The following is a 26,473-nucleotide window of genomic DNA, read 5'->3' on the forward strand; positions in this document are numbered from 1 at the left end:
TTTTTCCAAATTTGGTTTGTTTTCCAAAATTTTAGGCAAAAGGGTTACAATTCCCTTTTTAGGCCCTATTATTAATCAGTTTATTAATTTTCCAGTATTCTTCCACAAATTTACTAACAAAGGTGAATACACTTTACATTTATTGGATGTCCATAGGCAATTACATTTTTACTTTCACAAAACGGAAAATAGCAGGAAGACTTAAGAATTGTTTATTTTTCAGACGTACAGCTAGGAAAACCTGTTGCCAGAATATCTCTGGCCAGATGGCTGACTATATTTCTTATATATATATATAAAACAAATTGGGCATTACCTTATCAAAACCATTATGGGCGCATTCAGCCAGAACCATGGCTACTTCATCAGCCTTCCAGTCTAGAGCTTCCATGGATGACATTTGTGCAACAGCAACTTGGGCTACTCCCCACACCTTCGTTACTCATTACAGATTGTATGCGGTGTCTGGAGGTAGGGTGTTGTTTGGTTCAGTGGTGCTCAGGAATATCCTTCGAGTCCACCCAGGGATTTAGGCAGCTGGGGACTCTGTCCCATAAGTTGAAGACAGAGTGAAACTTGACAACATCAGATAAAGAAGTTATGTACTCACTATAATGTTCCATCTATGTTATCCAATTTCATTCTTCAACTCCCCTCCCACTAACCCCCTACCCTAGATACTCCTGAGAGAGTGGGTGTTTTTCTAATTATGCCACTTCCTTGGTACATAGCTCCAGATATAGTCTCCTCTCTATGTAACTGTAATATTTCATTCTGCTCTTATTAGCAAACAAGATCTGAGATACTTGAGGTTGGTGCATAGTGGGCAAGAGAGTAGTTCAAGAGCTTTCTGGTTGCCACAAGCTTTTGCAACAGCCAGATGTCCTTCAAGGATGCATCTGCAGTCCTTACAAATGGGTTGTCCTGTCGTCAGGCAGCCCTTCGGTCGGCCGGATTCCAAAGTCTGGGTCTGGCCTCGGCTGGTGTCGCACTTCACCCGACGTCATAGCTGCAGTTTTTCGGGTATAAAGGCATCAGCCGACGCCATTTTCCTCAGTCTTTCTTGCCGCGTGGCCAAGCAGAAGCTGTTCGCAAGTGCCGGTCGGTCAGATCCAGAGATTACTACTACCGAATATTCAAGACTTCTAAAAACTGGGACCCGTTTGGGGGCTCTTTCTTGCCTCAGCCGATGTCAGAGAAAGTGAATAACTGTTTAACTTGTGGGAAACAAATACCTCATAAAGATTTCCACTCTACTGCATACATTGTTTAGGCCCAGACCACCCTAGCAGCTTGTCTAGCCTGTGCTTCTTTTTAAACCGACGGACGCTTAGGCGCCGGTCGGAGTTTTCTGAACAGATTTTTGGCTCTGATTTTGCCTATATTATGCCGCGGATCCTCCGACCAAATTACCAAAAAGCAAAGAAAAAGGGCCGACACTGGGTCCCGGTTTGCGAAACCGTAAGCAACCAGAGTGTCTCGGTTCCAAACCGAGCAAGCGGTTCTTTCTTCAGCCAAAACCATGCCTTCTACGAGGCCTCCTCTAACCTGGTAGAATCGGCTTCTGAAATTCAACCTTCTGTTGCGGGTTTCTCAGGAATTATCAGACACTATTCCCCTGCATATTTCAACCCCTGCACGTGGAGCTGCTAGGCCTCCTGCAGCCATGTCTATAAATGCCTTTGCCAGGGCTAAAGCAGCCAAAGCTTCAAAAACGGTGCCTGCCAAACCCCCCTCTCACAGGCCCAGCACCAGCTCCCATATGCTTTCTTTGGCTGAGGATCTCATTTTTTTAAATTTGTGGATCCCAGCCTCATCCAGACAGAGCCTCTCCCTCCACCAAAAAAGAGGCCTAGAGCAGAGCCCCTGAGCCAGTATCCACAGATGATTCCTCTGATGACTCAGAACATACAGACCCTCCTGAGGCTCCTTATTCTCCTTACGAAGACTCTGATGCTGAAGAGTCCATCCCTTCAGCCTCTCCACCTGAGGAATTTTCCTTTGGGGAAACCTTGCATGCTATGAGGGAACAATTTCAGTGGCAGGGCCAAGATTTCTCAGACTCAAAAAAAGGCTTAGAACCTTTCTACATTTGCCACAACATAGGCCTTTAGCTATACCTCCAGTTCTTTCTGTTGTAGGTGATGCATTTAATGATGCTTGCACTGCTCCTGATTCATTACCTCCGGCCCTGCTAAGCCCGATAGGTTCTACAGGGTCCCGGACACTCATCACCATTTATACAAGGCTCCTTTTGCAGATCCAGAGACTATCTCCCAGGGCCCTAAAGCTGTAGCAGCTACTTCTACTAAAACCCTTTCCCCCTGAAAGGGAATCCAGGTCCTTAGAGATGGGGTAAAAAAGTTTACACCTCTGCTACTTTGTCAGCTAGGGCTTTGAACTGCCAATTTCATATGATTCAATATCAAGAGTTTATGCTTGACCAGTTAACTAAAAAGCTGTCCTCTGAAGAATCTTTAGATAAAAAGTATGTTCAAGAAATGGTACATAACATACAGCAGGTTAGTAACCATTCTTTAAAATGTGGCTATGATGCACTGGAGGCTTCCTTTAGATCAGCCATGACTGGCACAGTTATCAGGAGACATGCATGGTTGAAAGAACAGGCATTACCAGACCATGTCAAATCAAAGCTTTTGGATGCACCCATGGACAAGGTCAATTTATTTGGTTCCCCTGCACAGCAGGTACTAAAAAAGATGGAAGAGAAGGCAAAATCTGTACAAACAGTGAAAGATTTCTTACAGGTTCAACCTCCAAGGTTTAGCAGGAACTGGCCCTCCAAAAATTGGTCCTTTCCAGACTCCTCTAAGACACAAAGAGGCAGGAATAGGTGTTCTAGAGGCAGAAACCAATCCAGGGCTGCCTACAGGGGACGCCAGTGGCAAGGTAACAACCAGCGAGGCACGGATGCAGCCACCACCACTACAACAACTCAATCACAGTGACTTGGCGGTGGCACGCCAGGGAACAACTGGAAGCACCCTCAGGCGGAAAGCTAACCTTATTTTCAAAGAACTGGCATTGCATCACAAGGGGAAAAATGGTTTTTGCAAACTATAGACCAAGGTTACAGGTTCCATTTCCATACTCTAACAGGAAGGAGAGGAATGCCAAACCTACCACCATCAAAGGGCAGAAGCTCTAAACAAATATCTCAATATTAAGAATGAGAGCTGTGGAAAAGGTACCATCTATGGAGCAAGGAAAGGATTTTACTCCAGACTCTTCCTGGTACCAAGAAAAGAAAACAAATGGAGGCCTATTCTAGACCTGTCCGCTTTAAACACATTCCTCATTGTTCCAAAATTCAAAATGCTGACCCTACAGCAGCTTCTTCCCATGCTGGGCAAGGAGTCTTGGCTGGTAACTCTAGATCTCAAGGAGGCATACCTGCACCCCCCTACGACCAATTTGCAGAAGATACGTCAGATGTCATGCAGGAGCAGAGCATTATCAATTCTCAGCATTGCACTTTGGCTTATCTACTGCCCAGAGTGATCCCTCCTCGTCGGCTCCGAGGAGGTGAGTGGCATCGGACCCTTGTCCGACCCCATTCTCCCTCTCGGGGCCTCGGTGCCGGGAGGGGTTCACATCTCTTCGGAGCGGGAGCCCTCTTCTCTGCCTGATAGGGGTGCCTTTGAGGTCATGAGGAGCGTGCTGACTCCTGGGTCAGCTCTGCGATCGACCCCAAGCGTGGAGAACAAGCGCTACAGGTAGCCCCATTGGGTGCATCTTCCTCTTCCGAGGCCTCCCCTGATCATTCGGAGGAGCCCCCTCAGAAGAGAAAATGTAACAGGAAGCATGTTGACTCCCCCGAGTCAGTCACCTCTGGCACTGACTTGAAGGATTCGGAAGGGGCCCCAAGGTCCCCCTCTGAGGATGTCTCTTTTTCAGACATCTTTGAGATCCTTAAGCATAGGGTGAATTGGACTGCCCTCAACCCTTCCAAGGACGAGTCGGTGTATCTGGATGCGTTTGGTTCTTGCCCTTCCACCTCCTGGGTGTCTCCGCCTTTCGACCCACTCATGGAAGTAGTGGCTCGGATGCATGGGCGCTCTGACACAGTGGAACCAACTCCCCGCAGGCCCACAAAATTCATCACAGCCCCGTCCGACAAACAGTTTCTCACTAAGGGTGTCCCTGTTGATGACATGGTAGTTACAGCAGCAGCCACTAAGAAGGAGTTGGCTGACCCTTCAGTGCCTGTCCATCCACCTAATAAAGAATCTAGGACAATGGACAGGTACGTGAAGCGAATGTTTTCTTCAGCGACCTTTTCCATGCAGTTGCTGAACTATCTGTGCCATTTCACCCGCCTTCAAAGAGATCTCCTTAAGGAACTGGGTGACACCCTTAAGGATCCATCTGCTGCGGGGTCTCAGGAAAAGATTAACTCCCAGCTGGCGACCCTTAATTCTATAGTCAACTCCTCCATGCGGCTCATTTCTTATGCAGCGGATGGGGGCGAGTAAAACACATGAGCACAGGCGTGGCTTTGAGAAGACATGCCTGGATGCGGTTTATGTAACTTTGCTGACCCCTTTAAGGCGTCCTTCACCAATACCCCCTTCGATGGTTCGGCTTTGTTCGGACCACAGGTGAAGGATACCCCTACCAGGTGTGAGCAGGAAGGCAAGACTCTCTCTGCCGTGGGAGTCCATTTTTCTACTCCTTCTAGACCATACCCTAAAGGTCAGAAGGGTGGAAAAATGTGGTTTTGCAAACCCCAAGGAGTCGTGCCTGACACACGTGGAGAGTTTCCCTCCAGGAGCAGAGGAGGGAACAACAACAGACGCCGCCCGAGGGGCAGAGGGGGTCCGCAGAATCAGGGTAGCAGGAAATCTTTTCCGACAAACCCTTTCAGCACCCCTGAGGGGCTGCCCGGCTGTCCACTTTCGGAGGCAGTCGGGGGAAGATTATCACTGTACCCAGAAGCCTGGCGACTCCTCACACAAGACAAATGGGTACAGGCTATTATATCCGAGGGTTACAAAATCCCCTTTGTCCACACCCCCATTCAAACAAACAGATCCCTTCCAGATATTCCACCCGGTCTAAGGGAACAAGCAGTACTAGAAATCTCAAAACTGCTAAGAAAAAGAGTCATCCAGCCAGTCCCAGCAGACCAGCAAGGATCCGGGATTTACTCCAAGTTCTTTTTGGTACCAAAGAAGAAAGGGGACTGGAGACCCATTTTGGATTTCAGCAGATTAAACAAATCTGTTCAAAGAACGAAGTTCTGGATGGTCACGCTTCAGTCCATTTTACCCTTTTTGGGTCCGGACATTTGGATGTGCTCCATAGACCTTCAGGATGCGTACTACCATATCAAAATGAACAGACGCTCCGGGAGGATGTTCATTGTGCATACAGCTGCAGTAATGACAGATGGGTTTTCAGCCGTCAGGCGGTCCCTCGGTCGGCCGAATTCCAAAGTCTTGGTCCGGCGTCGGTTGTTGTCGCCTACTCTTCTGACGTCAGGAAGGCCAGAGTATATAAGACACAGCCGGCGCCATGTTCTTCAGTCTTTTTTGCCGCGCGGTGCCCGAAGCAGAAGCAGTTCGCAAGTGCCGGTCGGCCAGCTCCTGAATTACGAAAATATTTGGAACCGAAGTCTTCATTAAACCTAAGTACCCGTTAGAATCTTTTCTTGCCTCAGACCGATGTCAGAAAAAGTTAATAATTGTATTTCTTGTGGGAAGCAAATACCGCATAAGGATTTCCATTCCCTTTGCATACCTTGTTTGGGCCCAGACCACGACGTCTCGGGCTGTCGCTTTTGCGCTACCTTCAATAAACGCACTATCAAGCCGTGGGCGGAGTTCGCCCAACACTTTTTGGTAAAGCTTTTGACTATAAAATGTCGCCGGACACTCCGACTTCCGTTTTATCCAAAAAACGCAAGGAAAAGGACCGACATGCGAGGCCCGCGGTCTCCACCGACACCACGCCTTGAAACAGGCTCCACGTGGTCCGGTTCTCAGTGAGACGCCTTTGCAGTCCCTGACTACCGACACGCCTCGGCGGTGTCTTCTGTACCCGAGACCGCTGGGTCATCGGCCCTTTCCCAGACTACAACCGAAGCTCCAGCTTATGCCGAGCCTACTAATGTGGACAGATCTACTTCCACTCATGGTGTATTTAGGCCTTCATCCTCTTTTTCTATTAAGGCCTTTACCAAATCCAAAGCAGCCAGGCATCACACTAGGCCTGCTGCTCAAGGCCCATCTCCTGGACCCATGCCTAAGAAACAGATGCTTAAAATGGCTGAGGATCTAATAACTCTTATCAGAGGTTCTCAGCCCCCTCCTGACAAGAGACCCAGAGTGGAGGAAGAATCCCCCTCTTCTGATCAGGGATCCATTTTATCAGAGCATTCTGATGCTGAGGAACACTCTTATTCCCCTTTTGAGGATTCGGATGCAGAGCAGTCTATTCCGTCTGTATCCCCCTGAGGATTTTTCTTTTGGGAAACCTTGCACACCTTGAGGGAACACTTCCATTGGGAAGGCCAAGACTTTTCAGACTCCAAGAAAAGACTTAGGGAATTTCTTTTTTTACCTCAGCACAGTCCTCTGGCTATTCCCCTGTTTTGGAGGTACTGGATGATGTTTATTCGAGGCTTGTTTTAATCCTGATTCACTGCCTCCTGCACCAGTTAAGCCTGATAGATATTACAGAGTACCCAGTTCTCACCAATTTCTTTACAAAGGCCATAATGCTGACCCTGAAACCATTTCACAAGGCCCTAAGGGAATAAAGGCCTCCACTGCCAAGAATCCATTACCTGCAGAAAGGGAATCTAGATCCCTAGAAAGGTGGGGTAAGAAGGTTTATACCTCGGCCACCCTAGCCATGAGGGCCTTAAACTGCCAGTTTCATATGATTAAATACCAACAGTTCCTGTTATCACAATTAAAAAACAAAATGTCTCAACCTGAACAACCAGATTTTAGTTACAGGATATGATGCATAGTGCAGAACAAGTGGGTAAACACACTTTACAATGTGGTTATGATGCCCTAGAGGCCTCCAGTAGAGCGGCTGCTACAGGATCAGTCATTCGCAGACATGCCTGGCTTAGAGAACAAAATCTGCCTGATCATGTGAAAGCAAAACTTCTTGATGCACCTCTACAAAAGGATGTTCTTTTTGGTACTAATGCTGAGGATATATTACGAAAAATGGAAGAGAAAGCCAAATCTATGCAGACTGTCAAAGCTTTCTTACAGGTACAGCCACCACGATTTAGCAGGAATTGGCCATCAAAAAACTGGTCCTTTCCAGCCACTGACAAGCCCCAAAGAGGCAGATACAGACGCGGAAGGGCAGAGGGCAATCACAAGGGTCATATAGAGGCAGACAATGGCAATCTCCAGCACCAAGAGGTGGTGAAGACAGTGCACAACAATACAGGAAGCAAACTCAATGACTCCCCCATTTCCATGCCAAGCAAGTCTCAACTGGCAGCACCTTTGGGAGGAAACTAGCATTATTTGCAAGCAATTGGCATATTGTCACAACAGACAAATGGATACTGGACATTATAAACAGAGGCTACAAATTTCAATTTCACACTCTTCCAAAAATGAGAGGCATGCCAAACCTACCACAAAATCAAAGGGTAGAGGCACAACTGCAAATTTCAAAGCTCCTAAACATGGGGGCTGTACAAAAGGTACCTACGCACCAACAAGGTCAAGGTTTCTATTCAAGACTTTTCCTGGTACCAAGAAAGGAACCGACTGGAGACCCATTCTGGACTTATCAATCCTAAACACATTTCTACTCGTACCAAAATTCAAGATGCTCACATTACAGCAACTTCTTCCCATGCTGGGCAAGGAGTTTTGGCTGGTAGCATTGGACCTCAAGGAGGCATACCTGCATGTCCCAATCAGACAAAGCTGCAGAAGATACCTCAGATTTCTTGCAGGTTCAATCCACTATCAATTCTCTGCATTGCCCTTTGGCTTATCTACTGCGCCCAGAGTATTCACCAAGTGCCTGGCATCAGTGATTGCCTATTGCAGACTTCAAGGGATACAAATTTACCCTTATCTGGACGACTGCCTGATCCAAGCGGACAGCAAACATATACTACTGGAACATCTGGCATATGTGACACGGTTACTGCTTTCTCTGGGATACACCATCAACAAGGAGAAATCAAAGCTAACACCTTCTCAGAAAATAACCTTCCTGAGTGCCAGCTTGGACACAAACACCCAGATGGCATACCTTACGCCAGAAAAACAAGGGCAATTATCTCAGTACTTCAAAATACTAGCAAAAAGTACCAGGCTTACTGCAAGGAAAATCCTGCAGGCTCTGGGATTCATGGCATCTTGCATTCTTCTAATCCCGTATGCAAAGCTGCATATGAGGAAATTTCAGTGGTACCTAAAAAATCTATGGTCTCAACACAGTCACAGCTTGGAAGCAATCATTCCAATAATTCCCTGTCTACAAAAGGAATTCCTATGGTGGGCCCAAGCATGTCAAGTAAACACAGGCCTCCCATTCTGCAAGCCTCAAGCAAAACAAGTCATAACCACAGACGCCTCAGATTACGCCTGGGGGGCACACATGAAGGACAGGTGCATTCAGGGCAGATGGTCCCAAAAGGAAAAGCACCTTCACATCAATCAAAAAGAAATGCTGGCAGTAATAAATGCAATTACAGCTTTCAAGGACTTCCTGCATCCAGGACAATTGCTCATAAGAACAGACAACACCACAGTGATGTGGTACATAAACAAACAAGGAGGAACTCACTCATACCCCTTGTGCAGACTAGCCATGACTCTTTGGAACTTGGCTCTAGAAAGACAAATCGAACTTCAAGCACAGTACTTGCCAGGGATGGAAAACACACTGGCAGACACTCTGAGCAGAAATATGACAGATCCACCTTAATGGAAGCTACATCCACAGGTGTTCACGGAGATAGTCCAAGCGTGGGGGAGGCCAGATATAGATCTTTTTGCCTCCCACAGAAACCATCAATTGAAAAGGTTTTGTTCAAGGACCTTCCATCCAAAGGCCTGGAAAGTGGACGCCCTTTCATTCAGTTGGACAACATGGACAGTTTATGCATTCCCACCTCTGCCTCTTCTGCCCAAGGTACTTTTGAAAGCAAGAACAGACAAACCGAGGATGATACTGATTGCTCCAGACTGGCCAAGGCAACACTGGTATCCACTCCTGAGGAGCCTAACACATACTCCTCCCTGGTCCCTTCCTCTAATACCTCTCCTGCTGACGCAGAACAACTACAAAACCCTTCACAGCCAGCTGAAAACACTCAACCTCGCTGCATGGAAAATTCCTTAACACCACATCAAACTCTACTCTCCAAGGAGGTGCAGGATGTCATTTTGGAGGCCAGAAGACCATCTACTAGAAAAGCTTACTCCAAAATGGAAGCGGTTTTGCTGTTGGAATGAGAAAAGAGGACAGGACCCTAGAAAATTGAACTTGCCTCAGGTTTTACAGTACCTAGCTGAACTACTGAGCAGTGGACTTTCATTTTCTTCAATCAAAATACACGCCTCAGCCATTTCTGCAGAATTCAACACGGATCCTCCTTTATTCTCGCATCCACTCTTACGGCAGTTCCTCAGAGGGGCTAAGAATATAAGACCTCCAAGGAAACAACCAATACCATCCTGGGACCTTAATTACATACTAGAAAAATTAACATTGCCTCCCTTTGAACCTGCTGCTTCAACAGATCTACAATATTTGTCCTGGAAAACAGCTTTCCTTCTGGCCATCACTTCAGCTCGTAGGGTTTCTGAACTACAGGCCCTCATGGCGGTGCAGCCATTCCTCATCTTCCATCAGGACAGGGTTTCCCTTGCACCAACCCATCTTTTATGCCTAAAGTGGTATCTAGGGTAGCCTTAAACCAAGCCATACACCGTCCTACCTTTTATCCTAACCCTCAAAACAAAGGGGAAAGGCTGCTTCACTCTTTAGACATCCATAGGCAGCTACGTTACTATTTGGACAGAACAAAGTCTTTCAGGAAATCAGACCAACTTTTTGTGTCCTATGCCGTAGGGGCTCCAGGGAAACCAGTTACCAAACAGACCATTTCCAAGTGGATTGGCCACTGCATACGTTTTTGTTACTCCTATCATGGGAAACCTGTCCCTACTGGTATCAGATCTCACTCCACCAGGGCCACAGCTACCTCTACAGCCTTCCTCAGAGGTGTGCCTACTAAGGATATCTTGGAGGCAGCCACTTGGAGTTCTGTACATACCTTCACAAAACACTACCATCTGCCCTTATATTCCAGAACAAGAGCAGGCTTTGCCACTGCTGTTTTGCAGGGCATTCTGGCTCAACCCAGTTCCTCATAGTACCTACCACCCTATGCATAGCTTTGGGACTCTACCCATCTGTCATTACTGCAGCTGTATGCACGATGAACATAGTACAGTTTTGTACCTACCATAAATGTAGATGTTCGAGTGCTAATACAGCTGCAGTACAGGTTTCCTCCTCCTTCCCTCTTGGTAAGGCCATGGGGCCTAAAAACCTCTTCATACCTCCTGACTGGGTTATCCTGCTATGTTTTATTTGCTTGCTTTTGTGGATTAGCTTTATTTATGTATTGCCTTCTTTTTGGGGGCACCTGACATCTGGGGCAAGAAAGACTGAAGAACATGGCGCCGGCTGTGTCTTATATACTCTGGCCTTCCTGACGTCAGAAGAGTAGGCGACAACAACCGACGCCGGACCAAGACTTTGGAATTCGGCCGACCGAGGGACCGCCTGATGGCTGAAAACCCATCTGTCATTACTGCAGCTGTATTAGCACTCGAACATCTACATTTATGGTAGGTACAAAACTGTACTTTTCTCCGCTTCCAGCTGGGAACCAGTGACTATCAATTCAGAGCCCTGCCCTTTGGTCTCACCACAGCCCCCAGGGGTTCACCAAATGCATGGCAGTGGTTACGGCTCGCCTGAGACGGAGAGGATTCCAGGTGTTTCCATATCTAGACGACTGGCTCCTAACTGCTTCCATCAGGCATCAACTAATCCGAGCCAGGGATTATACCATCCAGACTTGCTTAGAGCCAGGTATCTCTATAAACTTCGAAAAGTCTGCATTGTCGCCTTGTCAATCTATAACCTTTATAGGCGCCATATTAAACACAAAAGAACTGTCGGCAAAACTCCCATTAGAAACAGTTTTAGACATTCGCCAACATGTTCAAACGTTGATACAATGCAAGAGAATTCAGGCCAGATTTGTATTGAAAACCTTGGGTCTCATGGCAGCAGCTATCACATTACTTCCCCTGGCTCGTTTTCACATGCAAATTCTTCAGTGGATGCTCTTTACCCAATGGTCCTTTCAACAGCTTCCGATGTCTCACAGCATAATAATTACTCGTTCATGCAAAGACCACCTTTCTTGGTGGATGGTCTCCCCTCAAGTTTTTCAGGGCCGACCGTTTATACTTCCTCCTCCGGTTGCCACGGTGACAACGGATGCCTCCCTGATCGGGTTGGGGGGGGGGGGCATTTTCAGGGCAGGACTGTCCAGGGCACGTGGCAACCCGTAGAGTACCATCTGCACATAAACGTCTTGGAGATGAGAGCGGTACTTTTAGCGTTGCAAGCTCTTCAGGACTCTCTACCTACAGGGACTATTGCAGTTCAGATGGACAATATGTCGGTAGTGTGGTACATCAACAAGCAGGGCGGAACCAGGTCCTATCCTTTATTTCGAGAAGCACTCAGACTCTGGCAGTGGGCGATCTCCTCTCAACGGTTTCTGATAGCAACGCAAATCCCCGGGAAGTCCAACGTCATAGCGGACAGGCTAAGCAGAGCAATCCTTATGCCTCACGAGTGGTCTCTCAATCAGTTAGTAGCGAATAAAATTTTCCGCATGTGGGGTCAACCTTGTTGCAAACTTTTTGCAGCCCCTCTCAACAGCAAGTGCAGCGACTTCTTCACTCTCTTCCCTCTCCCAGGCCATCCCCCCAGAGACGCTCTAGTTCACGATTGGCCCCGCGGTCTGCTCTATGCATTCCCTCCTTTTCCCTTAATTCCAAAACTGATTCAGAAAGCGACCGCTTTGGGATCCAGGATGATCCTCATTGGTCCTTACTGGCCTCGACAAATTTGGTTCCCATTCCTGCATCTTCACCTGCTGGAGCAGCCCTGGAATCTGGACCCAGTGCCAGACCTCTTGATCCATCAGTCGGGCAGGCTGCACCAATCCCTTCTCTCTCTCAACCTCACAGCTTGGTTGCTCCACTTCCAACCTTAGCCAGGCTTCCACATGTTTCTCAGTCAGTGTGCAAAATCATACTTTCTTTGCACAAACCTTCTACTAGAAAGACTTATGCTAGTAAGTGGAAACGTTTTTCTTTCTGGGCAGAGGCTAGGAAGATAAACCCCTTTAGAGCCCCTGTCCATAATGTTTTAGATTTTTTGGCGGAACTTTTTCGAACAGGTTCCTCAGCTGCCACCATTAGGGTCCAGTTGGCTGCTATCGCAAATTTTCACGTTCGCCTATCAGAGTCCAGTATCATGTCCCACAAACTTTGTAAGGCTTTTCTTAAAAGGACTATGTTACTTAGTCCCCTGGTTAAAGATCCCCCCCACTCCGTAGGATTTGAACTTGATTTTAACTTCATTGATTCTCCCTCCTTTTGAACCTGCAGCTTCTTGTTCCTTAAAGTTACTCTCCTGGAAGACTCTCTTCTTAGTAGCCATCACCTCGGCCAGAAGAGTATCGGAACTTCAAGCCCTTGGTGTTCGCCCTCCATATCTTATTTTTCACAAAGATAGAGTTTCACTCAGGAATAATCCTTCCTTTTTGCCCAAAATACCCTCAGAGACAAATCTCAATCAGGCTATTGATCTTCCTGTCTTTTTTCCTAATTATTCAAACAGAGCTGAACAAAAGTTACAGTATTTGGACGTTCACAGGCAGTTACGTTTTTATTTGGATAGGACCAAACAGTCAAGAAAATCAGATCAACTCTTCCTGTCCTATGCTGAGGGGAAGCAGGGCTTGCCAGTTTCTAAGGTAACCTTGTCCAGGTGGCTGGCCTCTTTTATTACCTTGATCTACCAACTGAGACATAAAGAACTTCCGTCAAAACCAAAAGCTCATTCCACCAGAGCATTGGCTACGTCGGTAGCTTTTCAGGCTAGACTTCCAATGGAATCTGTTTGTGCTGCAGCAACATGGGCCACTCCTCATACCTTCATTTCGCATTACAAGTTGGATATGGCCTCCAGAAGTCGAGTCGATTTTGGTTCCACTGTGCTCAAGAGTCTGTTTCGATGAGCCACCCAGGGCTAAGGTGCTAGGGACGCTGTCCCATCAAGCAACAATGAAGGCGAGATAGACAACTTAACATTAAGAAGTTATGTACCCACCATAATGTTCCATGTTAGTTGTCTTCATCTCACCTTCTTTCTTGCGTCCCACCCTCCATCCCCCTGGCCTGGTTAGGACCGAGAAGAATCCCTTTTGAGGCCTTCTTCCTACAGTTGACCTTGTTTTAGGTTTCATCCTACTCTGTTTGTAGCACTGTAGGTAAACCTTTGGTGGGACTAGTGTGTTTTTTTCTATGGTGTTAGCTTTTCCAAATGAGATCTGGATATCTGATGCCTAGCATTGTTGGATAAGGGAAGGCCTCCAGCCGGTAAATAGCTCTCGAGCTTTAGTAAAAGGCCGAGTCGGAGCCGAGGATCGGCTCTGAACCCATCCAGCAAGAAAGAAGGCGAGATGAAGACAACTAACATGGAACGTTATGGTAGGTACATAACTTATTCTATTTTAAATGTGTTAAAAATCATATAAATGTATATGAACTAACACAAACTGTTGATTAAATATATAACCATGTAAACATGTATTAACATTATGAAAGTGTTTAAGTAGTATACTGAGTCCTAAATAGGGGAACAAAATATTTTTGTATTAATGTATAATGTCTTGAAACTATTCTGACATTTATAATTTTGCAGCTGTTTGTTTTTAATACCAGCATTAAAGACAAATGGACATTTATACCACTATAGTTTGTGGTGTCTAGTTTCAGCTGCCATAAAAGTTCCTTATACTCTAAACTATCCTCCCAAGCACCTCCTGGTTTGAAGTAATCTTTTCTAAAATGGTGAAATAAAACTGTTTGAAAGATGGACACTTTAAGTGCCTGTATAAAGCGTTGGTATTTTGTTTTGAAATATCATAACAATGTTCATAAATATGCTTTTTCAATTCTGTCTTGCCTGTGTAAAAAACTGAACAATTTGCACACACAGCCAAATAGACTATACGTTTTCTGTTATAATTTCCTCTTTTAGGATGTATGAATTTTTTTTATTCATTTTCAGATACAACAGTTTCCTTCTCAAGTACAAATCTACATTGATCCACATTTTTTCCTTGGTCCTTTATTAATATAATTGTTTTGTTTTTTCGTAAATGACTCTTAATTTCAACTATGTTTTTAATGTTCTTCACTTTTTATAAACAAATTCAGGCTGACCCCCACCACCACCACCATTTTGCTGATACTGTTGTTGCTTTGTAATAATTTCAAATTTTTATTAATAATATTTTGTATTATCCTTGAGCCTGAATTGTATTCCAATACTAAACTCCTGTGAAATCCAGAATTGTTGGTGCCATTGTCCTTAAATTCTTTTCACATTGTATCGTGTTCAACTAGGGCAAGCCCCAAACAAGAGAGGGCAAGGAAGCGGAAAAAGAAGAGGCAAAAACAGGAACATACACTTGACTCATTGGTTGTACTGGTTTCCTTTGAGGAGAACGGGATAATAGTCAAAAGAAATAATTTCAAGATTTTCAATTATAGTGGATTGAATAAAAATGTTGAATAAAACCAAGAGCTGCAAAATTCTAAGTGTCACAATAGTTTCACGACATTATACCTTAATACAAAAATATTTTTCCTCTGTTTACTGGTGTAGTTTTGTAGAGATTGCCTTGTGAATTTTGAATGTAAAGGTTATGTTTAAGTAATTTATTATTTTGTGACAGGATGTCAATCAGATGCCAAATAAATGACGTTGTTTTTTGAGAAGTAATTTATCTTGTCTGTGATCTTTTTACATAAACAAAAAAATGACTTTTTTAGTTTTCCATTATCTGATGGATTGTGAAGGGTGTATTATGAATATCCATGGCTTTTTTGTGAAGAACACAAGAGTTTTAGAACTATGGGTGATGGTTATTTGCATGCATAGATATAAATCAAGAAAAGTCAAATATAAGGTTCTGAATTACTTATAGCCAGTCTGTTAAGGCAGAATACATGGTTCATTATACCTGGAACCACCAACTAGTACATGTTGTAGTAGCCGATAATATTCTGCGAAAGTGACTCCAGTATTTAATTTTGTTTCAAGACTCCATGCTGTGAGACAGGCATTGCAATTATACAAATAGACTGCACATATGTATGTATCTTTTATACAAATTCTTTAGTTTTATTTATTTTTGTGTGCCCCACCAGATAGTTACTGTGCCAGTATTGTGATCCTGCAAAAAGAGGAACCTGAAGCTGCCACTGTGTATATGGCATTGAATAAAACCTTTGAAAAGTGCAGGTAAACCACATGCATAGCATTTAATAAAGGAAATATTTTTTTTTTATTCATCCTTTTGTTGACCAGGTTAGATCCACTAGGCTAGTAGCTTCTTTTTGGTGGAGACCCGAGGTGGTATTTATACTACTAGGGGAAGTTTGACCAGGGCATCAGAGAACTTTCCCTTTATAAGTAGACTATGTAACTCGTAGGAGCAAAGTTGAAATGCACAAATTCAGTCAAGCAACAAGAAACAATACTTATAATTCAAACATGGTAGTATCAAAAGTCAAGGTGTTCAGTTTCACTCAAAGTCCTATGGACATAGCTCCAGAAAAGAAGCAAAAAAGGGCAGTTTATGTAACCATTCTTATTTTCTAAAACTGTTCCTATCATCATTCCAGTTTTCCCAGCAAGACCCATGATGTGACTTTATCTAGCACTGGTCTAACACCAGATGTAGGGTATATCTGACCTGTGCCAGCACTTTGAGCTCTAGTGTAATTCTGCTCGGTCTTTAGTTCTTTTTGCTGTTTACAGGAGTTGAATTAACTACTGCGGTGGTGGTGCTGCGGTAGCGTTGTCGCCTTACAGTAAGACGCTGTCCTGTTCGATTCTCAGCTAGAGCGTTTTCTGTGTGGAGACATGCATGAATGGGCGTACCTTCGTTGAAGGTTGTGCGTCAGAGCTGGCAACTTGGCACGTAAAAGTCTACTGCCAATCATTAGCGAACCGGAGTTCTGCTCTGGCGACCCCTAACCGGGAAAAGCCAAAAGACACAACAACAGGAGTTGAATTAACTGACAGCTCTGAGTGGAATCCTCACAGGTTTTCACTAGTTCTCTAATTTATCAATAGTTGGGCCAGTTGCTCAGATTTCTTTTTGCAGTGCATGTCTATTTTCTTCCATAATATATTTAACTTATTTATTTTGTCTTTCTTTCGTGGGTTCTGCCACTGCTCTGGTAGGTCCGCTGTCTGTCACTAATCTTCATACATCCATCAGTCATAAGCTGTAATCGTGCTACTACAAGATTGCAAAATTCGTCTCCAACATGCCACACCACTGCAATGCTATCTCAAACCTGTCCTGCCTAGAATTTCACCACTGTCTCTACTATACTCAATTAACATTTTCTCATAAACTACTCTTCCAACCAGATAGCTGTCGAACACTCCAATCCATCTTACACGCACACACCCCTACCCGAACCCTCCATTCAGACAGGAACCCTTCTAATTGTAGCTGAACCCAATAAGAGAGCAGGACAGTGCTATTATTCACATAGTATTGCCAAACTATGGAATAGCCTCCCCTCACCTATTACTCAGCTTGACTCCCTAATGGCCTTTAAAACTGCATTAAAAACCTACTTTTTAAACAATCCCAGCTGTACCTGTGAAATACAGTGTAAACCCAAACCCCCTGAACTTCACTAATATAAATTACTCAAGCCTCTCTGATACCTTTTCTTCAAGCAGAACTATGCACTCCTCAGAATCATTATTTTCTCTTATCTATGATATATATAAATTATACTAAGGGTCATGATTACTATCATGTAAATTGAAAGTATGTCATTACATTTCTGTGATAGAATGTTTATATGTAAGTAACCATTTGCATATCTTCAATCTTTGTACTGTTTCTGTTCTGGTTTCTTGTATATTAATAGCTATTAAATATTTTCTAACTGTGGAGCTTTGCTCCCCGGGCCTCCACTGAAAATGGGTTCCTGACCCAGTGGATTTTCCCGGTCAGCTGATGTCAATAAATAATAAAATAAATTATTTCCATATTAATAAGCATGCTTGCAAAAGGCAGCTGCCTTTTAAAGGTTTTCGTAACAGAGTGCAGTCTAAGAATATGAAAACAAACTGAATCCAAATAGTTTAAAACAAATGTTTAAATCAGCCATTACTAGCAGAGTGTAAAAGCTGAAAACAGGAGATTTAAGGCTTTGACAGGCAAGTTTACTGAAGATGAAACCCTGAAAACCATAGGAGAAGAGGTTTATAAAGAAAACCACTCATCTGATGGTGGAAAGATTAAGGATATAGGTAAAAGGGTGAAAAATCCCTTAGAAATGAAGACTAACTGAAAACACTTAAAAAAGATAATCCTAATTCACAGAAGTGTTTGAAATTAGCTGAAATGTTCACCTTTAGAGTAATTTCTGTCAGTGATGGTGATTGACATTTGCCAGTTTTCATAGCCAGAAGAAATATTATCAAAATATAAAGAACTAGTGAAGGTCGCACCATTAAAGATCACATCAATGAATGTTCACCTTCATCTACTTTTACTATATTTTGTCCTTTCTTAGCCTTGACAATCAAGCCTGTCATTTCATCTTACAGAACCCTTTGTCCATCCACCATGGCATGAAAACTCCATATCTCCTCTGGAGAGGGAATGTCCTCTTTCCAGAAGGGAATAACTTTTGGTAACCTAATTTTTTTATGCAGATAGTGGAGGCAAGAGTTGGGGTGTTTTCGGCAGCTAATTTGGATTTTTTCTGTGTGCCTCACCCCATGTTTGGTAGGCAGACACATGTAGCTACCATAGTTATGACTTGATGTGCCTTGCAGTGTATGTTTATGCTTCCACACATTTACATTTGGGGTTTACTATCAAAATGTTGAAATTCACATGGTCGACGTTCATAACGTCGAAAGTCATTACACCGAATGTTCAAAATACCGAAAAAATAAATGTCTAAATTTAAATGGTTGAAAAACACCTGCAAACTGCACCCCCCCATACCCCCTGCTACTTATATATTACAACAACAGTGCAGACAAGGGAAAATCCTTGCCATGTTTGCAACATAATGTCGACAGGTAATTTGCATGCACTTCCTGTTGACCAAATGAACTACTTAATATTCATGTCGACCATATGGGTCGATCATATGAACGTTAGACCAAATGAATTTCAACATTTTGATAGTAAACCTACATTCGGAGACTGTTGTGTAGATGCAGCTTGGTAGGGCCAGTCATATTCCCAATCCCCATACTACATGCTGTACATCCATGAGCATTTCAGTGGACTGGACCCCCTCTCAGCTACTTGAATGGGTGAGCAGGTATTGACCACTCGGTCCTACCAGCCCTTGCTGGCTTCTCCAGTACCTACATCTTTAATCAATTCCTGGATGTTCTTCGTGTTTCACTGTTGCCTTACTTTATATTCCTGATAACCTGGTGTCAGTCCCCAAGCGACAGCAACCAACCCAGAAATACTAAGTCTCTGGTATTCGGGCTGGCCGAGGGCTACCCTGGCAGGGATAACCCAAATGTGATGACTGCAACAGTGAATACACTCGAACATCTACATTTATGGTAGGTGTGCACAACTGTACTTTGTCTGGCCTGCAGTAAAGACCTTATTTCTTTGCATTGTGGAGTTGGGAGCATATGCCAAGAATGCATTAAATGAGTTGATTTTCAGGAGAGGTGTGGGCTTACTTCTTCCTCCTTTACTTTACATCCATGAGGATCCTCAGCCTTCATGTTCATAAAGGCATTTATTATGATTTTTCTTCAATTGTGTCTTGCCCTAAGTCCTTACACAGATGATTATCAGGAAGAAGGAAGAATAGTAAAAGGCTGTGGTACTTGGATACTTTATTTGATTATTTTCCCCAGGGATGTAATCATTCCACTATTTTCAGCATTTATTAAGTATAATGCCCCTTTTGATATGTACCTGTCCAAGCACTTGCAACAACTGGAACAACAACAGTGTTTTCTCACAAAAATAAATAAATAAATAAATAAATAATGTCCTAAATTGTAAAACTGTAAAACCATCTCAAAGCCTTTTTTCTCTTCTTGGTATTCTACTGGGGACTGAGAGGAAATCTCTGCCTTGTGTGTAAAACTTCTCTGTGATTATGAAGGCTGAGGATCTTCAGACTTATCACACTCACAAGTCAAGTGGTATCATTAACACCCTCTCAAGGAATTTCAATCTCATTTACAAAATAAATGCAGGATGTTGGATGGATAGATATGTATCACAGAGACTAGTACTTCTGTGGAGCCATCTTCCAATTAAATAACGCAAAGTACTTCTCTTACTGTATTAAAATGTAATTTGCATGAATGGATGGGTAACCACAAATTCATCCTTAATTTATCACCCCTGTCCCTCATGGAATGGAGAAACACATGAATGTTCCAGCATTTCCTTGTTAGGACTATCTCTGGGTTATTTATGTGCAACATATGAGGGCTAAAACTGCCATGGGAAAGTTAGGCTAGACTTCTTAACTGGTACAAGGTATTTATGTTTATGCAGTCTAGGAATCTCTGCACCTGCAATTTTGGGATTGTGTAGGATTCCTTATTTATAGAGGTATAATTAAAATACCCCAAGAATATGGTATTTGGTTGAGGGATGAGCATCTCCAATAGGTCTAAATAGCAGGTATGAGTTTCTTGGGATATAGAGGATGACCTATAGCTTCCTAGAATATGGTATGGGACTTTGTTTATGGTAATCTGGACATAGAGGAACTCCAGTGCATCATCCTGTTTAACCAACCTAGTGGTATGCTTGTTATTCATGTAGAATGAGCATAGCCAGCCTTAGGCATAGGCCAACTAGGTGGCCGCCTAGGGTGCTGGTCTAGTAAGGTCACTTTTCCAGTATTTATTTGCTGTAGGTAGACCAGGATGGGGCCACCAGGTGGTGTGGTGGGGGGTGCCATAAAGCCCTTTTGCCTAGGGCACCAGTTGACCTAAGGTCACTCCTGAGAACAAGATACCTCCATCTTTAGTCTCTCTGTCTGTGCAGTTGCTGGTCTAAATGTATGGAATGCACTGAAGCACTGCCGAGATGCTCTCTGTGGCTTTAAACCATATATGAGTAACTTCACAGATGTCTGCATTCTCCACTGTGAGGAGAGCTTGGATGGAGTGGAGCATCTTGTGTAAAATCCTGGCATTGAGCAGTAAAACCTTTAGATTTTTGGGTAGGTTTTGTATATTGGAAGGTTTATCAATTTGACATTGCCTAAAAAAGGCTGTATGGGGGAGGACAATGTTTTAGCCAATATTTGAAAGACTGGAGAGGATAAGCGCAGACCATCCTTGGAAAAGCAACATGGTTTGTTAATCATGTCCTCCTATGCTGACAGGTACTGTATCCCCCTAGAAAGGCAACCAAAACTAAGCCAGTTATTAAAGTGAGTCATCTTCTGTTCATATTGTGGCATCATCCTTATTGAAGTAGAATGCTGCTCAGTGCAAGGTGCATACCAGCCTATGACACACTGTCTGAAAGCTCCATAATGTCTCTCTTCATATAGTCCTAGGGAGGTACGTCTCAGATCATTTACAACCTACATGGACAATGACGGAATCATACTGATACCTGTGGTGCAGTGACATGAGTGCATGCTTAACTTGGCAGATCCTGGTCCCTGGTAGACAGCCGACCATTATTTTCTCTTGTTCAGCCTGGTGATTAGGATATCAGTGTGTCATATGATGGAGTCCCCTAGGACTAGAGTCTTGGATAGTGTATTGTCCTGCTTTATGAGCTTGGTAGTTGAGGCTCCACTGCATTTGGCTGTATGTGCAGTGTTAGATGTTATTTCTTTTGATTGCTTTCAAGATTGCTGAGGATAATTTTTGCAAGAGGAATGTCTGGAAGGTCTTTGGTTTTGGGAAGATTGCATTTAAGTGACTCAGCCTAAATAGGTCTATGTTTGGGGTGCGTACTCTGTGTTGTGGATATAGTGCGTGTGTTTCTGGCAGCCAGATTATTGTTATGAGTGTTTGTATGCAAGAGTCTTGCTTCCAGAGACATTGCGTATATACATCTCTCACATAGTAAAAGCAAACAAGGTCCACACGAATAAAGTGCCTCACAGAGCAAAAACATATTGAAGGGTAAAAAACAGTGAAGGCACAAACACAGCTAATAGGTAGCAAAAACAGTGAAGGCACAAACACAGCTAATAGGTAGCAAAAACGTTTACTAGAAATAAGCGTTTTCACGTCTTCTCAAAGATGCTTTATCAGATTCAGAATAAAATGTACTAAAAACTCAAACTTAAATACTTAATACAAAGTTTAAAATATCCAATCAGAATAAATGCATCAATCAAGTAATCAAACAAATAACTAAAACAATAATGCATATTTATTTGTTTAAAGCTCTACTGACTAAAAAAGGCTTAATTGAAACTCATCATTAAGCCTATAATTCTTATCAGATTGAAAACATAAAATCCATTTAGTCTCCACTTTCTCGGTCTTATTTTTAATGTTACCCAGCCTTGAGTTGCCATGAACTAATTCAAGAACTAAAAACCTAAATTTATGTGATGTACCTAAATTTAATGCATGCCTGGCCAAACTATTAGTTTCATCCTCTTTACTGATGACATAGACATGTTCTCTGATTTTCTCCCTTAGAGTTCTGTTTGTTTTGCCTACATAGTATGATGGACATTTAGTTCAATGGGCTAAATATACTAAATTCCTTCTACTACAGTCGGCATAATGATGGAAATCAAATTCTCTCTTAGTATAGGATGGACAAATACCTATTTATCTGCAATATAGGAACAATAATTACACCTCCTACAGGAATAGGTCACTTTCCTCTGCGTCATAAGGGAATTCGAACCGTAGGGCTCATAACATAAAAGCCGTTTTAAAGATTTCGTATTCTTGTAAGAGAAGGCAGGAGAATCACCAACCCAATTCTTTTATCTTCTCATCTGTTAGTAAAAGTCTCCAGTTACTAAAGATATTTTTAACATCAGAATTGTTCCTAGTGAATGGAATGACTAATCTACATCTCCTGTCAGTATTGTTGTTATTTCCTCTAGGGAGAATTATTTTAGAAGATTCTGTGTCTCTATACTTCCGAGAAAAGGGGGTCCCTCTCTCCACACTCAATATAATTTTGTAGGCGTTCAAACCTACACTCAGTGTAATTGTAGCCTCTATCTAAAAAATGTTTTTCAAGTTGTTTCAAGGCTGCATTACATTCCTTATCATTACTAGTAAGATGTGATGTTCGTAGACTCTGTCCTTTGACAGTATGATTGTATGTGTGGGGGATGCATGCCTTCTTTGGAGAGATAGTTGTTGCATTTACATCCTTTCTTAAAAATATTGGTTGAGATACCATTGGTATCTCTATATGTTCTTACAGCTAAAAATTCTATCTCAACTAATGAACAGTTGTATTATTCAGTACAGAAACACATCTAACTCATCTCTGGATCCATCCCACAACAAAAAAAATATCGTCCACGAACCTTCTATAGAATAGTACTGATTTAGACAAGTCAAGATTCTTTAAAATGTATTGTGACTCCCAGTGTGCCATAACCAAGTTTGCATATGAATTAGTGCACGGTGTACCCATGGCCACACCCTTTCTCTGTATGTAATACTCATTATTATAAGTGAAAACATTATGAGTGAGGACAATATCTAATAGCATACAGTACAAAACTGTATTTTCACTATCTACTTGCCATTCCTTAAAAAAATAAATAAATATACACTTTATGCATCGCTGCTTAGCTAGGATTAAATTATTCCCAGCACCATAAAGTCTGCTCTTCAAATTTTCCTTTAGAACTAGCCAGTTTTTTTAGTTTTAGCACTAAAATCTGTTTCTTTGAGCTCAGCGCTTATTCCGAACTCGTAAGCAGTAAATAAGCTACAAATTACTATAGCACTCAACTTTCCTCACTTGTCTAGAGGAAAACAGTTTTTAGTACTTAATAAATAAGCACCTATCCAGGCATGTCTATGGGTCAGCTGCCAATGTTTTCTCCTGTCTACATGATGAATCTGGGCATCTTGGGGCAATGCAGCAATTGCCTCGTATGCAAACAACCCTCTCCTCGTACCACCCAACACTACAACCTGTGAAAGATGCACTTATATATCCAAACTGGAAGCAAAGCTCTCTTCACCCAAGAGTGGACTAGACAGTCAAGAGGAGAAGGTAAACACTTGCACCACACCACACTCATCACATAGTCCCTCAAAACATACACCACCAAAATACACACCTACATTTGCGTAGGCTCTCAATAAAAATCTGCTCAAGCAACAGAGGCCGCCAAAGCAGAAACACAAGCAACCTCCACCCCCCAACGCCACTCAACCAACAGCCCATAAGGCATAACAACTACCCAACACTCTAGTCATAGGTGACTCATAAGTCAGGCACACTGATGTTCCACTCACCGGGCTAAAAAAGGAGAAAGTTACTGTCAGCTGCCTATTGGGTGCCAGAATCCGCCACATAACGCACACACTCAGGTCACTCCACAACAAGTACAAATATGACTCTGTCTTTGTCCATGTTTGTGGGAATGACCTGAGCCGTACCTCCCTGGACTGCATGAAAAGAGACATGGAGGAGCTCTCCGATCTTGTAGCCCAGGCAGGTATGACCCTAGCCCTGAGTAGCATCCTGCCATCACCCAGAATGATACCACAGTACAAGGACAAAATGATTGACTTCAACAATTGGCTAAACTTCTGGTGTCATTCTAAGGGGATTCAATATCTGTCTGCCTGGGATGACATGATCGACAGACCACGATGCTTTGCCAGAGATGGCCTGCACCTGTCTCCCTTGGGATTCTGGATAGTGGCTAAGGCTGTTGCTACCCCTATAGTTCCTTTTTCAGGCAAGGTTCAAATGACAAATTCACCACCTTAACAGGTACAAGCAAGCAAAATTTGAGGGTAACGCTACAAGTCTAAACCTTAAAATGCATTCACTCAAGGCACTCCTTAAAATGGAGAACATCGACATCTGTGCAGTGACAGAGACCTGATTCAAGGCTCCATAGAGCACCCCTGCATTATCAGGCTATAATTCATACCACACCTTTCGGCCACCTAACCTGGACCAAAACACTAAAGGTAGAGGCGTGTCCATATTCATTAAGGATATCCACACCTCCAGGCTAGTTGCTCAGCATAATGCATCCTAGATTATCCAACTGCAACTAACTCTGGGCAAGACCGCAATCCAAATTGTAACTTGCTACAGATCCCCCACCATGCCCCAGGATTCCCACTCCTCATTTGATACACTGGAAAATATTAGGGTACAACCCGACACCCTAATAATGGGCGATTTCAACTACCCCACCATTAACTGGGAAAACTACTCATGTACCAACTCTCTTGCTCAACGTTTTCTGGAATTCATTAATTCCAATGCCTTGGATCAACATACCAACACCCCCACCAGGGGCAGCAATATCCTAGACCTGGTCATTACCAACATGGGTGACTGGTGCTCCACACCAGAGGTCAATTCCTTGTTGGTCAGATCTGACCACAAGCTAATCACCCTAGACACCCACATCCCACCCCCACCCCACCATTAGGAAAACCACCGTAAAACATTTCTCCAAAGCCAACTTCACGCTTCTTAAGACGGAAGTGGCAAACTTCACGACACCCACGCAGACAGACAATAGAGGTACAACTGCTGAATCCTACTCATATGCACTTTATAAGCACTTACACAAATGCATGGATCATGCTATCCCTAACAGAACCAAGATGCTGTCCTCCAAAAAAAGGAAGCCAATCTGTTGGTCCCCTGCCATAAACAACTCTACAACAGAAGAAACTGTTGCAAAAAAGAGTAAAATCCCATGATTGGAGGAACTCCCTTGTCAGCCTCAGTAAGAAGTTGAGATCCCTCATAAAATCCTCCAAAGCTAGTTACAAAATCAAAATCGCCACTGATTCTAAAGACAACCACAAAGCATTCTATAGCTATGTCAAGAATCTCAATGGCAACACCCAGATCTGCTCTGAGTTACAGCACAATGGCAGTAAATATACAGAACCAACTGATATTGCCAACATCCTGGCAGATAGATTCAGTGCTAACTTTACCCCCCTCTCACCCCCTAAAAGGCCCATCTCTATACCGGAAGAATGTAAAGTTCCTGTGATCACGGCTGCACAGCTAAAAAACAGACTCTCCAAAGCCAAGAACACAGCATCCATGGGACCTGACAACATCCCAGGCTGTGTTCTACACGAACTGCAGAATGAACTGGCAACCCACCTAAGCACCCATGTTCAATCATAGCCTCACCTCAGGCTTTGTGCCCACTGAATGGTGCACAGTGATGGTTATCCCACTCCACAAAGAGAGAGCCAACACGGACCCCGGGAACGACTACCCCAATAGCCTAACGAGCCTGGTCTGCAAGGCCATGGAACGTATCATCATGGATCTTATACACAAAGACATTTGTAATCTCCAAACTCTGGACCCCACCCAGTTCAGGTTTGTAAAAGACAGATCATGTCTCCTAAACTTGATAGACTTCTTTGAAGCAGTCACCAAAGCCTTAGACGTGGGTAAGGTGGTTCACACAGCCTATCTAGATCTCACCAAGGCTTTTGACACCATCCCCCACTCTGTTGTTATAGATAAACTCACTAAACTAGGTATAAATCCCTATGTCACAAGATGGGTTGCCAACTGGCTCACTGACAGAAACCACACTGTGAAAGTAGCAGACTCCAAATCCGACTTCAGACCAGTGACAAGTGGAGTACCACAGGGTTCAGTCCTGGGTCCCCTCCTGTTTGGTATCTACTTTTCTGAAGTGCAGGCTAACACAAAAGGTCTTTGGCTAACGAAGTTCGCAGATGACTGCAAACTAGGAGCTATAATCGAAACTCTTAACGATGTGGACATCCTACAAATGGACCTCATGGGGACGGATGCCTGGTGTCAAAGCCATGGCATCAAGCTCAATGCCAAAAAGTGCATTGTCATCCCCTTTGGTAAAAACTCTGTACCCATGAGTTA

The 26,473-nt window shown here is 43.4% G+C and overlaps 1 protein-coding gene across 3 annotated transcripts in view; it reads left to right on the forward strand.

Moving 5' to 3' along the window:
- Positions 1-26,473, forward strand: part of DZIP1 (DAZ interacting zinc finger protein 1) — a 1,252,063-nt gene that overhangs the window by 1,005,459 nt on the left and 220,131 nt on the right. The gene's annotated exons all lie outside the window — the stretch shown is intronic.

This window comes from Protopterus annectens, chromosome 5.part1 (assembly GCF_019279795.1).
Source record: "Protopterus annectens isolate FY-2018-M chromosome 5.part1, PAN1.0, whole genome shotgun sequence".
Taxonomy (NCBI): domain Eukaryota; kingdom Metazoa; phylum Chordata; order Ceratodontiformes; family Protopteridae; genus Protopterus; species Protopterus annectens.